This window comes from Periplaneta americana, chromosome 6 (assembly GCF_040183065.1).
Source record: "Periplaneta americana isolate PAMFEO1 chromosome 6, P.americana_PAMFEO1_priV1, whole genome shotgun sequence".
NCBI lineage: Eukaryota > Metazoa > Arthropoda > Insecta > Blattodea > Blattidae > Periplaneta > Periplaneta americana.
In genome coordinates, this window is record NC_091122.1 from 122,496,898 (window position 1) to 122,511,367 (window position 14,470).

Consider the following 14,470-nt stretch of genomic DNA (forward strand, 5'->3'; position numbering starts at 1 on the left):
GAATTTTTTCAGCATTACAATCATATACTTATTTATTTTTAGTTACTGTATTGTTAATTTATTTTCATTAAGTTTTAATCATGTACAACATAATATTTTTATTTTATCTAAATCTTGACTTAGTGGTTAACGTTCACGCTTCCTATTCAAGTGGTCCGTTATTCGATTCCAGGCGTGGAAAAAGGACTGAATATTTATACCTTGTCAGAAGCGGACTTTCAGATCGTACACCGTTTCCTGTAACTTAACATTTCGTTTCGAAACTACTAGGTGCGGCAGAGAAATCGGACGATTTTCAATTGGAAATAACTCAGTAGTTATGTCTATTAGGACAAATCTATTACTACCTAAAAATACTGGCTATATATGCCATTTTGTTGACATACATTTAGATTGTCTTGAAAATTATATCCTTCAAATGCTGTCCGTCTCTCTCTCTCTATGCACTGTTCAAGTTTTTCCCTGAAGTTGCGTGTCGCTCTTTCCAACCAACATTTCGTCATCAATGTTGGCAATTTCTTGGTAAATGGCAATCTTCAGGTCATCAGTTGTTTGGGGCCTGTTTACATGCACTTTGGACTTCAGGTAACCCCACAGAAAGTAGTCGCAGACGGTAAGGTCAGGCGAGCAGGGAGACCAGGGAATGTCGCCACGCCGAAAAATGATGTGCCCTGGAAACATGCGGCGCAGAACTGTCATTGAATTTTCTGCTGTATGAGTCGTGGCATCTTGCTGAAACCATACAATTTGTCTATCAATCCCACGTAGACGTTTACGAAGTTCAGGTTGAAGAAATGTCCTCAGCATTCACTATTCACTGTCACAATGTTCCCGATCTCTTAAAAAAAATGCGGACCTATGACGCAGTATCTAGACACAGCACACCAAACTAACCTTTGCACAGTGAAGCGAACACTGTGTAGTTCGTTAGGATTTTCGGGGGCCAGTATATAAAGTTGTGCTTATTAACATAACCATTTAAATGGAAATGTGTCTCGTCACTCATGAACATAACAACTTCGTCAGCCAAAATTTCCACCATTCTCTCGGCGAATGTCCTGCGTTGGACATAGTCTCCCTCATTCAATTGCTGAACAATCATAAGTTTATATGGATGAAACTTAAGACCTGAATGCAATATTTGGCGCACAGAACGTTCTGAAAGTCGCAGTGCTATAGCCTGCAGTCTAGCTGATCGATGTTGACTTCTCGTAACAGCCACTCTTACTCGCTCAATGTTATCTGGCGTTCTTATACTTCGAACGTGTCCTGGTGGTTTCTTCTTGCAAGCTGATGCTGATAAATCAAACGTTTTGTACTCGTCTCAATATGGTATTGCGAGCAGGAACCGCTCCGTGGCAGCCAACATTAAATTGGAGACGTTGGGTTTTCACAACTGAATCACCACTCTTGAAAAATGTCTCGATAACGAAAGCACGATGCTCCGGGCTCCATACTTCCATGATTACACAAAATGGCATAAAAAATGCTAACAAACGACGCTCGATCGATATCCATAACCCCTCATGTTGCTCAGTAAACGGCCTTCTAAAACCATCCGATTCCTTTGCCGCACCTTGTATAAGCAGGTCGGGGCAAATCAGTACGACCTGAAAGACACGTTATATTTGGCTAGTCGAAATAATTATTTTTACTGAGCTGAAATATATTATTTATTGTGAACATAAAGTACACAAGTTCCAGAACTTGTGTGGAACAATCAAAAGAACATTGAAAAATAAAGTTAGAAAAGAAACATTACTTAAATTCTACAAAACAATGGCTTTACCTGTATTAATATATGGTTCAGAAAATTGGACAATGAATATAAAAAATAAGATAATGGTTGAAACATCGGAAATGAAATTCTTGCGTTATGTAGCTGGATTACCCTAAGAGACCAAGTACGGAATGTTGTTATACGAGATAAGCTGCATATAATTGACTTAATTAGTATGATTCGAGAAAGTAAAAAAATGGTTCCAACATATACAAAGAATGACACTATCAAGACCAGCTAGATGCCTTTATGAATACAAACCAAAAGGAAAACGAAGTACTGGTCGACCACGACTACAATGGGAAGACGACCCCTGAGTCGGAACGAATCGGAATCGGTCCACCTTGAAGTAGATGATGATTTTTATGTTTTATGTTATATGTATTGTACATTCATATTACAATTTATGTTTATGTTTTACTTTGGTGTCTCGTAATGGAAGCAGTAGAGTGGAATCATTGCTGATCCACGAAAATCGATTCGATAAATTAGGGATGATCTAGAGCAGCACCATGGACTGAACCTACATGTCTCTACTGTGAAACGTCGCCTAGTAGCTAGCGATTTAAATGGTAGACAACCATCACGAAAATCACTCATAAATCCAAAAAGTAGGAAGGCCAGGTAAGACTTTGCAAAAATTTAACAAACATGAAACACTACAGACTGGTATAAGGTGTTAATGGATTGATGAGAGTAAATTTAATTTATTTTCTTCTGATATTGTGCAGTATGTACGTGGACCAAAAAACCAAAGAGACAACCAAAAATACCAGGTACCGACCATTAAGCACAGTGGTGGTAGCATCATGGTATGGGGATGTTTTTCTAGAAGTGGAGTTGGTCCTCTAGTCCAAATAGAAGGGAATATGGATCGTTTCATGTATAGCGACATTTTAGAAAAGAAAGTCCCATTGAACATCTCTGTGGTGAATTGGATCTACGTGTTCGTCGTAGAAGTTACTCAAATAAGGATCAGTTCTTTGCTGTTTTATTGGAAGAATGGTCACAACTTCCACTCGAGCGATTGCAAAACCTTGTGGATTCAATGCCAAACAGATGTGCTGCTGTGATCAAAGCTCGGGGGTATGCAACGAAATACTGATTTTTTATACATCTTGATTACACAACTTTTAACACTGTATCACTTCGGAATATGTATGATAAGAACTTTCTTGTGTTAAATTTTAACGTACCTTGTTAACACGTTTCGACCTATTTTCGGTCATCTTCAGAACTGGTCGTTGTTGGTCTTGGCGCCTCTTTGTTTCCTGTGTGGGTGCGTTCGTAGTGTAGAGTCAAAGAGTATATGTGTTTCGAAATTGAGTTGTGTGTTGAGAATATCGTTGGGGTGTGTTTTCGTGTGTCTATATATTTCATATTGTTCTAGTGTGTTGAGTTTCTGGCTTTTTGTTTGGATGTGCAGTATTTCCATGTCTGTGTTGATGTCTCTGTAGGTGTAGTTGGCATTTGTGATGTGTTCTGCATATGTGGAGTTGTTTTGTAATTTTGTTATGGCTGTGATGTGTTCTTTGTAATGTGTTTGAAATGATCTGCCTGTCTGTCCTATGTAGAAGTTATTGCAGGTGTTACATTTGAGTTTGTATACGCCTGTGTGGTTGTATTTGTTTGTTTGTGTTGTTTGTGTGTTGAGATGTTTTTGTAGAATGTTATTTGTTCTGTATGCGATGTTGCAGTTTAATTTCTTGAATGAGGTTGCAATTTTATGTGTGTTTTTGTTTTCGTATGTTAGTGTGATGTACTTTTTGTGTTCTTGTGTTTGTGTTATATTCTTCTGTTTTGTTGTGATTTTCTTTTGTCTTGCGTATTATGTTGCCTATTATGTTGGGGTTGTATCCTTTTTCTTGTGCTACGTATTTGATTGTGTTTAGTTCTTCGTAGTAATCTTGTTGGTTCATTGGTATGTTGAGTAGTCTGTGTACCATTGTTCGGAATGCAGCTTGTTTGTGTCGTGTGGGGTGGTTGGATGTGTTGTGTATGTGTGTTGTTGTTGTTGTTGTTGGTTTTCTGTATTCTTTGAATGTGTTTGTTGTCTACTTTTGTTATTGTGGTGTCTAGAAAATTGCGATTTTTTCCTTAGAGTTCAGAATATTTTTGTTTTATTACTATATACTTGGACCTACAAATTACTTTTGACCTAGAAGAATACTCAATTATTTTTTACGCAAAATAACTGTTTAAACTAAGTGTATGTTGGTACTAAATGGATTAAAAAGACATACTTTTCAATTATCCACTGGCATTTTTTCTATTCAATAGTTATCTTTATGTAATGTTGATATGTTTTCTACAAAATACTTTTGAGCGCTACTGTATCTAGGAGATATGCAAAGCTGGACGAGTGGGCGACGAGTTCACGGTAGATCTACTTGTGCTAGATAACCATTACCGGCGCTCTGTTTGATTGTTGATCTTCTGCGATGTGTTTGATATTGAATAAGCAGCACAGACCGCCCGCAGACCAATTGTCCAGAATCGGTTTCTGCTCGAGGTAATGCAATAACATGAGCATTTCAGACTGGCAGATACAGATACTACTAGCGGAGAGAGATTAAGCGGAGTGCAACAATGATCTCACTGCCTTTTCCTCAATAGGCCTAATAAATACGTTGTTACCTCACTTTGAAGACTGAATTCCTTGAAAATGAAAAAATGCATTGCAATCTTCTAATGTACATTGATTGCAAATCTGTGGTGTTTGGGTAAATGGGGATGTCATTTTTTGTGCAGATGAAATTTTGTTCCCCAGATGAACACACAAGTTAAATTATACAAATGAGTGTACAAAAATCAAAGAATACCATCAGTTGATGTGCTTTATTTGTGTAGAAAACTATTTGCAATAAGGGTTCCAAGTTTAATTTTCATTTTTCTCCAAACTCATTTTTATGACTTATCTCTCTTTACCCAAACACCACAGAAATAATGTTGGTCCACACATATAAACACAGTGCAGTACCTCTGTTGGAAACTACTGTTTTGGAAACTTCTAATTTGAAAAACTAGCTGACGCCCCCATTGCAGGAACACTACTCAATACGCTATTGATAAGGCGATCGCTTTGCTCATGCTCGACGTTGGCATCAAAAGTTACAGTAAAGAAGAAGAAAGAAATCTATTTAAACTTATACATGAAAATATTACTTACTGGCCTTTAAGGAACCCGGAGGTTCATTGCCGCCCTCACATAAGCCCGCCATTGGTCCCTATCCTGAGCAAGATTAATCCAGTCTCTACCATCATATCCCACACAAACTTAAATAAGAATTATTTTAGCATCTAAATTTGTACACATACAGATATAAGGAGAAGATTTTAATAACACATACAAATATAAGAATAAGTAATTACAGTGGTAACTCCTCTAAATAAAATGAGTGTTTTAACGTTACAAAAATATTTTAAGTCATTTAGACTGATACCCTTTCATAATATGAGTACATGTACTCAGACAAAAATTAAGTTGAAACTTGTAGGGAATCTGCTGCGTGGTGTTTCCAACGCTTAGAGACAAGTATTTACAGTGTTTGTACTCACACTGCTGTTTACACCACGTTCTCTATCTACCAGTCACTGAGATCATCGTTTGGCAGTGGTTACATCGTCTAGGTAGGGGCAGGCACAAAAGACCAATAATGTAATACACCGTACATACAAACGTATAAAATGACCTTTGATTGGCTAATAATTTTTACCCGCATGTATAAACAACGAAGGAACTCCACTGTATACATACTTTGTCCACTGTGCGGAGAAAAGGACTCCTGGAAACATATTTTATTACAGTGTGTCGAATTGGAACATATCCGGAAAAAAATATCTACCACCCTCGATGCTAAGTCAGAATAGGAGTTCGCTTGCATGTCTTGACCTCATGGGGAATAGAGAATGGGAACAAAACACTGGATTGTTCCTCTTGAAGGGGAGACAGATTAGAACTCCAGCTGTTGCAGTTTGTGATGCGAACTGACGAAGGGATACTCAATTATACACTTTTATGCCTGTTTAGGTTAGGATATATTATATAATGTGTTTTGTTTGTGTCATTTTTATTTTAATCTGTGTGTTCTTTTGGAAAGTGGTTGGATCTAACTATAGGTGAGGGGGGTGAAACCTACAAAGTAGGACTTGTTTTAGGTACAAAACACATACGTCAGAAGACCCCTGCATTGGATTTAAGAGGTAATTATGATAATATAACATCTATACGTATAATATTATTCAATAAATGTATCTATCTATCTATCTATCTATCTATCTATCTATCTATCTATCTATCTATCTATCTATCTATCTATCTATCTATCTATCTATCTATCTACCTATCTATCTATCCATCTGCCTGCCTGCCTGCCTCTCTGTCTGTCTATATATATATATATATATATATATATATATATATATATATATATGTCTGTCTGTCCATCCATTCATCCACCTACCTACCTATCTACATACTGTTATAACGGTTTAAATGTTTGTGATTCAGAGACATTTTATATTTACACACGGGCTACATAGGTCGCAGAGGACCCACAGAGTAGACTCCCACATCGCTGGACTTAAATTTACTTGACTCTGTTTTCCGGGATTTTCTTAAGGAACCATCCACGAACGCGGATCGAGGAAAAGTGTCGTGAAATTACCGTCGACTTACTGCACCGCGTTGTAATTATCGTGACGTTTCGTCTCCAGACATGTTTGGAAGTCGGAGAGGGTCATATTGAACATATTTTATCATTTAGCCTATGATGCGCGACTTGTCGGACACTCTGTATGTCATTCCCAACGAATTATAAGGACAGTAAAGAAAGCATTAATAAACTACGACGAGAAATAATTATTAGGTTTTCTAAACAGCTGTTAGTCGATTACCACAAACTACTGGAGTCAAATGATGCACACCACACTATGTAAAGAGTTGGCAGAATGTGACTTAACCCCAGTTGTTTGGAGTAGTGGGCCCGACAGAGTAGGTGACACTTCAGATCACACCTATTTGCTAAGAATTTTGAACATGTACTGTACGTAGTTCTGAAACGCTGGCGATATTAAGTTCCAGCACACAGTGGAATGCCCAAAAGGCTACTTCAGAATACAATCACAGGCAGGCCTAAATCACGTGTCATATTGTTTCCACGGCAGGCTTACGGCTAATTTGATACATTCAGCGCCTCGCACACAAAAAGCTGCGAACTGTATATTCTGAACAATTACACAGGTCATCACATTCGGAACGGAAAAACAGGCATGCCGTAGGCGGGATTCAAAAACAAATTATCAAAGCTGTATCACTGTCACGTTACAATTATCATTTTTCGCCAGTAGTAAAAGACGTGTTTACTGCATTTATGGTCTTAACGTCAAAGTAGTTTCTATATTATTTTATTCATTTAGCTAGCTAGTAAGCAAAGTGAGTACAAATTAAAATTATAAAACAAAAATAAAATATCACATGTGAATTTAGGAAGTGTGCCACGTGCACCAAACAAAAGACCAGAAACACTCCACTGACTAGTGGGAATGTTATATTTCTCACTTAGATAAGGGATGCAGGACTCATAAATGGATTTCTTCTCCTCATCAACGTGTTGTGCCTGCAGGGCATCCCTCTCAAACCGGATTGTAGGATCAATAACTAATCCCTTAGATTGAGTCCTGCGGATGGCTACAATACCTGTTCTTCTGTTCGAATCTAAAAATGAAACGCAGTAGATCTCCTCGTATACTTCCCATCCACGACGCTTGAGGACATCAGCAATACCGGTCCTGGCCTTATGGTGTCGATTGTTGAGCAGCAGCTCCGTTTTTCGACAGAATCCCAACACGTGACCAAGAGTTTCCGTCTCGTTGCAGCCGGGATGGCAACAACGGGTTGTGTTGAAACTTCTTAGTGAACTTTTTCGCCCTTATTGTGGGCATCATAATTTTCCAATAAATTTTATGTGTAACCTTGTCAAGCATTTTCAATTATTTATTTTTAATTGGTGGTTATTTTAAACTTTTTAAACTTGTTTATTGCAATATGTTTAACATAGATTCACTTACTTTTATATAGGTATCTACTTATCAGCCTGATGATGCCCATAATAAGGGCGAAAACGTTCACTAATATGAATTAGTAAAAATAACTTTTTGATATTTTTGCTATAATTAATAAGTCAAAGAATGAACAATTAAATCTTCACATTTTCGTATTAGAATTTTGTTGTACTCTATTCAAGTAATAAGCTGTCAAAATCTGCACAGCCTTATTATTTCCATCCTGTATATGAAATGGAAATAAATTTCAACTTCCCTACTGGAATCGATATTTTGTCCGTTTCGTTTGCAGCATATTTTCTCTCGGAAAGACGATGGCTACATACTAACTAGACAGCGCTAATCAAGCATTCCGCCAGCAAGTAACAACAGCGAGACAGAGGGAGGAAGTAACTTACTAAAGCTGAGCAACTTGAATAAGCAGAGAGAAGGAAATATAGGAAATGAAGCACTGCCGGCGTTCATCTTCATCTTTATTCATCGGATTTAGTAATTCATCATCAGAATCCGGCGTCATTATGCGCCCTCTTGCCAAAACCAGTCCCACACCAACACAAACAAGAACTTGTTAGAAGCTGGGTGAAAAACTGACATCCAGGTCAGCAAAGCAATTTTTCACTCAGATAGGAGACTTCCGTCATCCAGCTGACACCCATTATTAGACACTATGCTACTCGTGTGCTAACGAATCGTTTGAAAATCCAGAACAGGCGTCTTCAAATGGCAGACTCCGGTCCGGATCCGGCCTATTCTATTAATTATTCAATTTCATTCACGTAATATAAATTTTATAGGCTACAATTAGGTTAGGTTACCTATAGGCGCGGGAAATACAGGTGGTGGGGTAGCTAGTTTTTAAAAAATCGCTAGCCGACCAATGTCAGCTATGCCTTATTTCGAGCATTACTCCTTGCTAAAGGAAAGCATTTTCCATAGCTCGACAAACGCATTACACATTTCTCGCTGTAGTGTGCCACGGGCCTAAGAAAGCATCAATCTTAATCCGGCACTTTTTTTTAATTCTTATTTTTTTAAACTTATGTAGGCCTATACTTATAAAACTTACACAAAACTTCAATTCAAAATAGCCTATTTATTATTCTCTAAACTTTATAAACAATAGGTATACTTCAAATTCAGCAATTATCTCTAAATTTCACACTTACGAGTATTAAACTTTTTCAGGTTGACATCTATGATATACTAAAACTACATAAGCAAAACAGGCAGTTGTCGTGACTACCATTCTCAATTATATTAGTTGATTAATTTCAGTTACAATAGGCCTATCTCATTGATGTTTTCTGAATTACATAGCCGACTCTTTCTAAATTACAATGGAAGTTTTCTGAAATACAATTGATCTTTTCTGAATTTCAGTTGTACAATCCGAATTATACATGTGCTGTATTCCGAAATTCATTTAATTAAATCTGATATAAAATTGACGCTTTCGGAAAGACTACTGATCTTTTCTGAATTACATCTCGAAAAGGTATAGTAGGATAGATATATTAATCACTTTTTCTAGGTATCATTTTATTTTGTCACAATTTTAATTCCTGCTTACTTTAATCTCGTTTTTTGTGTATTTTTAAAGTTATTTTAACGCACCCAAAAAATATTTTCAGCTCTTCAACAGTTTTCTTGCAAATTAAATAAAAAGGTTGTCGTGTTTCCTGCCATTAGGAAATCTGGTAACCCTACTATAGTGCCTAAGGGTACGTGCAAAACGGAGCCTGGTTGATACTTGGTTTGATATAACTTTAATATGAATGTGGTTGAAACTTGACTGCGGATTAAGATTTCGGCCAAAATTATATCTGTGAAACGGCTCTTATATCATGCTTTGTTATCGTTTATTAATTAAGAAGTTTGAAGGAAATTATTCAGTTCATAATATACTGTAAAATGAAATCGGGAAGACCAAGAATTAGTGATAGGCCTATTCAGGTTGTGGGAGTTCTTCAGGCAAACGAATATCTAGCTTCTATGTCTTTTATATCTGGACAATGTATTTAAAAATAGGCTTAAGGACTTTACTAATAGACGCTAATTATACACAGTATTTAAAGGGTGTTATTCAAGTGTTGTATTAGTGAAGAATTATGTTGTGTCAGTGAAGTGTGTAGTGTAAGTGAAACGTATTCCTGTCAGTGAAGCTTTATAGTTTATAGTGGCAGTGCAAAGTATTTGAACAGTGAAATGTTTTTGAAGTGTTAGTGAAATCAGGATAGAATCAGTGAAATGTGTCGTAGTTCCAGTGCAGTGAGTGAGTTGACAGCGAAATGAGTGTAATGTTGAAAGGTAATTGTGCAGATAAGAACATATCATACTCGTGGGTTTTAGTTCGATCTTAGGTTTAAGATACAAATTAGATTTATTTCAAATGTTATTTTAAGTGATCGTTTCATTTAATTTAGGATATTCCCTGTTGTTGTTGTTGTTGTATTTATTATTATTATTATTATTATTATTATAAATTATTGTTTATATTAATTATTAGTATTATTATTAATTGTATTTTAATTAATAAGTTTATTATTGTCATTATTGAGTGTAATTAGTTACCACTGCCACCGGGTATATACCCATTGCAGTGTGAATAAATACATACATACAAAGTTATGATTAATACTACAAATGGAGTATTTTCTGGAATACAGAAGGTACTAAATCAACGTTTGACTGATGTTGATTATGCAGATGCTGTATATATGTATGTCTTTAAATCACAGATTTAACGAAAATTACATACATTAAAAGATGAAGCAGAAAAGACAAATTAAAGTAAACGAAAAAAAAAAAACAAAAAAAAAATAAATAAAAAACAAAACAAAAAACCGCGGATCAGTAATAAAAATAAACAACTATAAAGAATCGATAATACGTTTATCTATTCGGGTGTAACAGTGGAAAATGACGGGAGAAAGGATACAATTCAGTATACAGGTTAAACCACGAATAATGTCATTAATTTCAGTGGGTTATTCTTTAAGAGATTTCAAACAAAAAAAAAGTTTAATACAAATTTGCTCGTTTTTGCATCCTTTGCGAGATAAAAATTGTTATATATGAAACATTTCAAAGCGTGTTTTAGGGAAGACGTTGATTTAATTCCCAATCTGCTCAGTCAATTTAAGAGAGCAGTTTATTACGATAGTAGATTATTGAAAGAATTTTAGTTTTGTCCTTTAAATGTGCATAAATTTGATCCGAACAATTTTAAAATGTTACATTTGTTCGCACCAAATTCCGACCATTTAAAGGACAAAACTAAAATTCTTTCAATAATTTATTATCGTAATACACTGCTCATGATAGAAGAACTGAAATGTAAAACAGATGAAACGTATAGGGGAGAGTCGGGTAGTATCGGACATCGGGTAATATCGGACAGTGCGTTTCTTTCATCTACCACCATATGGTAGTACCTGAATGACATGGTTACGTTTCTCTATGCGACATCACAGAAACGTAACCATGTCGATCAGGTACTGTCATCGTGTGGTAGATGAAAGAAACTCACTGTCCGATATTACCCGCTGTTCGATACTACCCGACTTTCCCCTAATAAGATGTCTTTCACGACATCCATTGCCTTTAATTTTATAGTCTTCACCGACGTTTCAACTTTGCTTCTAAATATTTTAATAAACATTAGTACTATGCATAATAATGCTAGGGTCCAATATTAGCCTGTGTAATGACCTGTAAATAACTTTGGTAGGCCAGTGCATAATTCTGTGGGATCATTACGCCTGTTTCTAGTTGGTTGCATAGCTTAAATTACATTTTGTGGTTTATAATATTCGTAATGAAAATTATAATGTCAAAGGTTACGTACATTCATCGCCTAATAATTCATATACACATTTTTGTAGATGGTACTGTATAATTTCCTATCGAACGGACTAGGTTTCAGTTCCCTTCACATCTTACGAGACGTACTATCGAGAACTGTTTACCATGTTAATCTCATTTGACCACAGGACTATATCATGTATCTCATTATCTCATCGTATTTCGATGTTTTGCACATAAACTATGATTCTGTAGTGCGTTGATACTCATTCGTTCATAATATTCTGCCCAAGGGCAGGTCTTTCACTGCAAATCCAGCATTCTACAGTCTTTCCTATTTCCTGCCTTCCTCTTTGTTTCCTCACACGATCTATTATTTTAATGTTGTCTATCATCTGATATCTTCTTCTGCCACGAACTCACCCGTTCACCATTCCTTCCAGTGCATCCTTCAGTAGACAGTTTCTTCTCAATCAGTGACCCAGCCAATTCTTTTTCCTCTTTCTGATCAGTTTGAGCATCATTCTTTCTTCATCCACTCTTTCCAACACAATTTCGTTTCTTACTCTGTCTGTCCATTTCACATGCTCCATCCTTCTCATTATCCACATTTCAATAATGCTTCTATTCGCTTATCTTCGCTTCGTCGTAATGTCCATGTTTCTGGCCCATACAATGCTACACTCCACACAAAGCACTTCACTAGTCTCTTCCTTAGTCCTGTCTCCAGAGATAAGCAGAAGATGCTCTTTTTTCTATTAAAAGCTTCATTTGCCATTGCTATTCTCCTTTTGACTTCTTGGCAGCAGCTCATGTTACAGCTCATCCCAAGTATTTGAAGCTGTCCACTTGCTCTACTGCCTCATTTATAATTCGTAAGTATGCCTTCTTTACTTTTCTTCCTGTGACCATGGTCTTCGTCTTGTTTGCATTTATCTTCATTCCATACTGCTCACTGCTGTCATTTAGCTCCAGTAGCAATTCCCTTAGTATCATCTCCTCTTCTGTTAACAACGTCATATCAACAGCAAATCTTACACACTTTATTCTTCTTCCTTCTACTATCACTACTCCCATGTTCTTAAAACAATTCTCCACTAAATCCTCCAAGTAGATGTTGAACAGCGTAGGTGATAAAGGGCATCCTTGTCGTACTCCTTCCCTATTTCACTTCCTTCTGACATTTCTCCTACTATTCTCACTTTGACTCGTTGTTTCATATAAAGGTTACTGAACAGCCTCCTCTCTTTCCAATCCACGCCAATTTTCTTTAGGATCTCCATTAATTTATTCCAATCCACTCTGTCAAACGCCTTTTCTAAATCCACAAATTCTATATACCCTTCTTTATCCTTCTCTAGGTAGCGTTAATACCTTGAAATATAATATGAAGAAAACGTTTCATGAGCATAGTAAATATTTTAGAGGGTAGTAGTATGGCTGTTGCGAGTAAGAAAGTTTATATAAACATGTGTCCAATTTTCTACCGGTGTGGAGATACAGCTGTTTGAATGTTACGCATAGAAAGCCTTACAGAAGGTATGAATGAATAAGAGACAAATTATTACTTACTTGTTGCATTTAATGCTTGATTGAAGGCCTTACAAAGTTATGAAGAAAATAAAAGTGACTTATGATTGCATTTATTATTTTATTCAACATTTACTTATAAAGTTATATTTTAATAACTGAAATCAACTTACTAAAGTAACACTTTAACATTAAGGAGGGATAAAGTATCACTTTAACCACTGTATGAGTAAAGTACAAACACTACATTTAGCTATAATATTTATTATAGTTATTAAGGGGATACTCCGCTGAAAATCATGAAAATTTTCCGAAAAAAATTATGGCTATTTCACTTCTTTAGGATGTATATTTTCATATCCCAAATGGGTTTAGTTCAATTCCGATCACAAATATGTTTAATTTTGTTTTTATTAAGGCTGTAAGAGCTTTAAAGTGCTGTGAAGATTTATTTTTCATCAAAGAATTCTTTTTTACAAATTTCTCATTACGAATGTAGTAACTTTTTGTTCTAAAATTTGCTCCCTGAAGTTACTGGATGAATGTAGCGTAGGAGGATTTAAATAGGTATGTGTTACATAAATATTCATTAGGATATTTTCACATCCATTTTCCCGTAATTTTATTTTTCTTGATTCAACACCAACTTTTTTTATGCCAAATATTAATCAATCTGGATGAAATTTTTACTGCCAGTATTTATGAGGTAGCTTCATGTTTCTATGCAGTTATTTTGTAAGAAACGCAGCTAGTTTATTATATTAACATTTCTTTCATGATTTATAGAAAAAAACAATATTTTAAAACAATGTTTGAAAGTGAATCAATGAGATATTTTATAAAATGAATGCATATAAATATTTCTTTATGATTTGTGAATGTAACCTAAACAAAGGAAGCATAAAAATTGAGATTTTCTACTAAAAACTTGGGTTTGAAAATAGTTCTAAAAATGAAAAAAAAAATAAAAATCAAAAGCCAAAATTATTTGGCAGTTCAAAATTTTGATTTTGTTAGCCCTTTACAAAGTAAACTTGCTTTCAAAATTTGGTGGAAAAAAGAATGATTAGGGAAAAAGTTTTTCATTTTTAGTGAAGTGTCCCCTTAAATTTAGTTGAATTTAAAAACTGTGAAATGTAAATAAACATTATCTTTGCCCATAATCATACACATTTATATTAATATTGCAACTTGTATTACCATTCAAACGACAAAAGGGAACACCAGTTTCTTCAAGGCCGCGCCCAATAATGTTGCAACTTGCGCCGAACTGCCAGCAGCAACTTCTTTTGA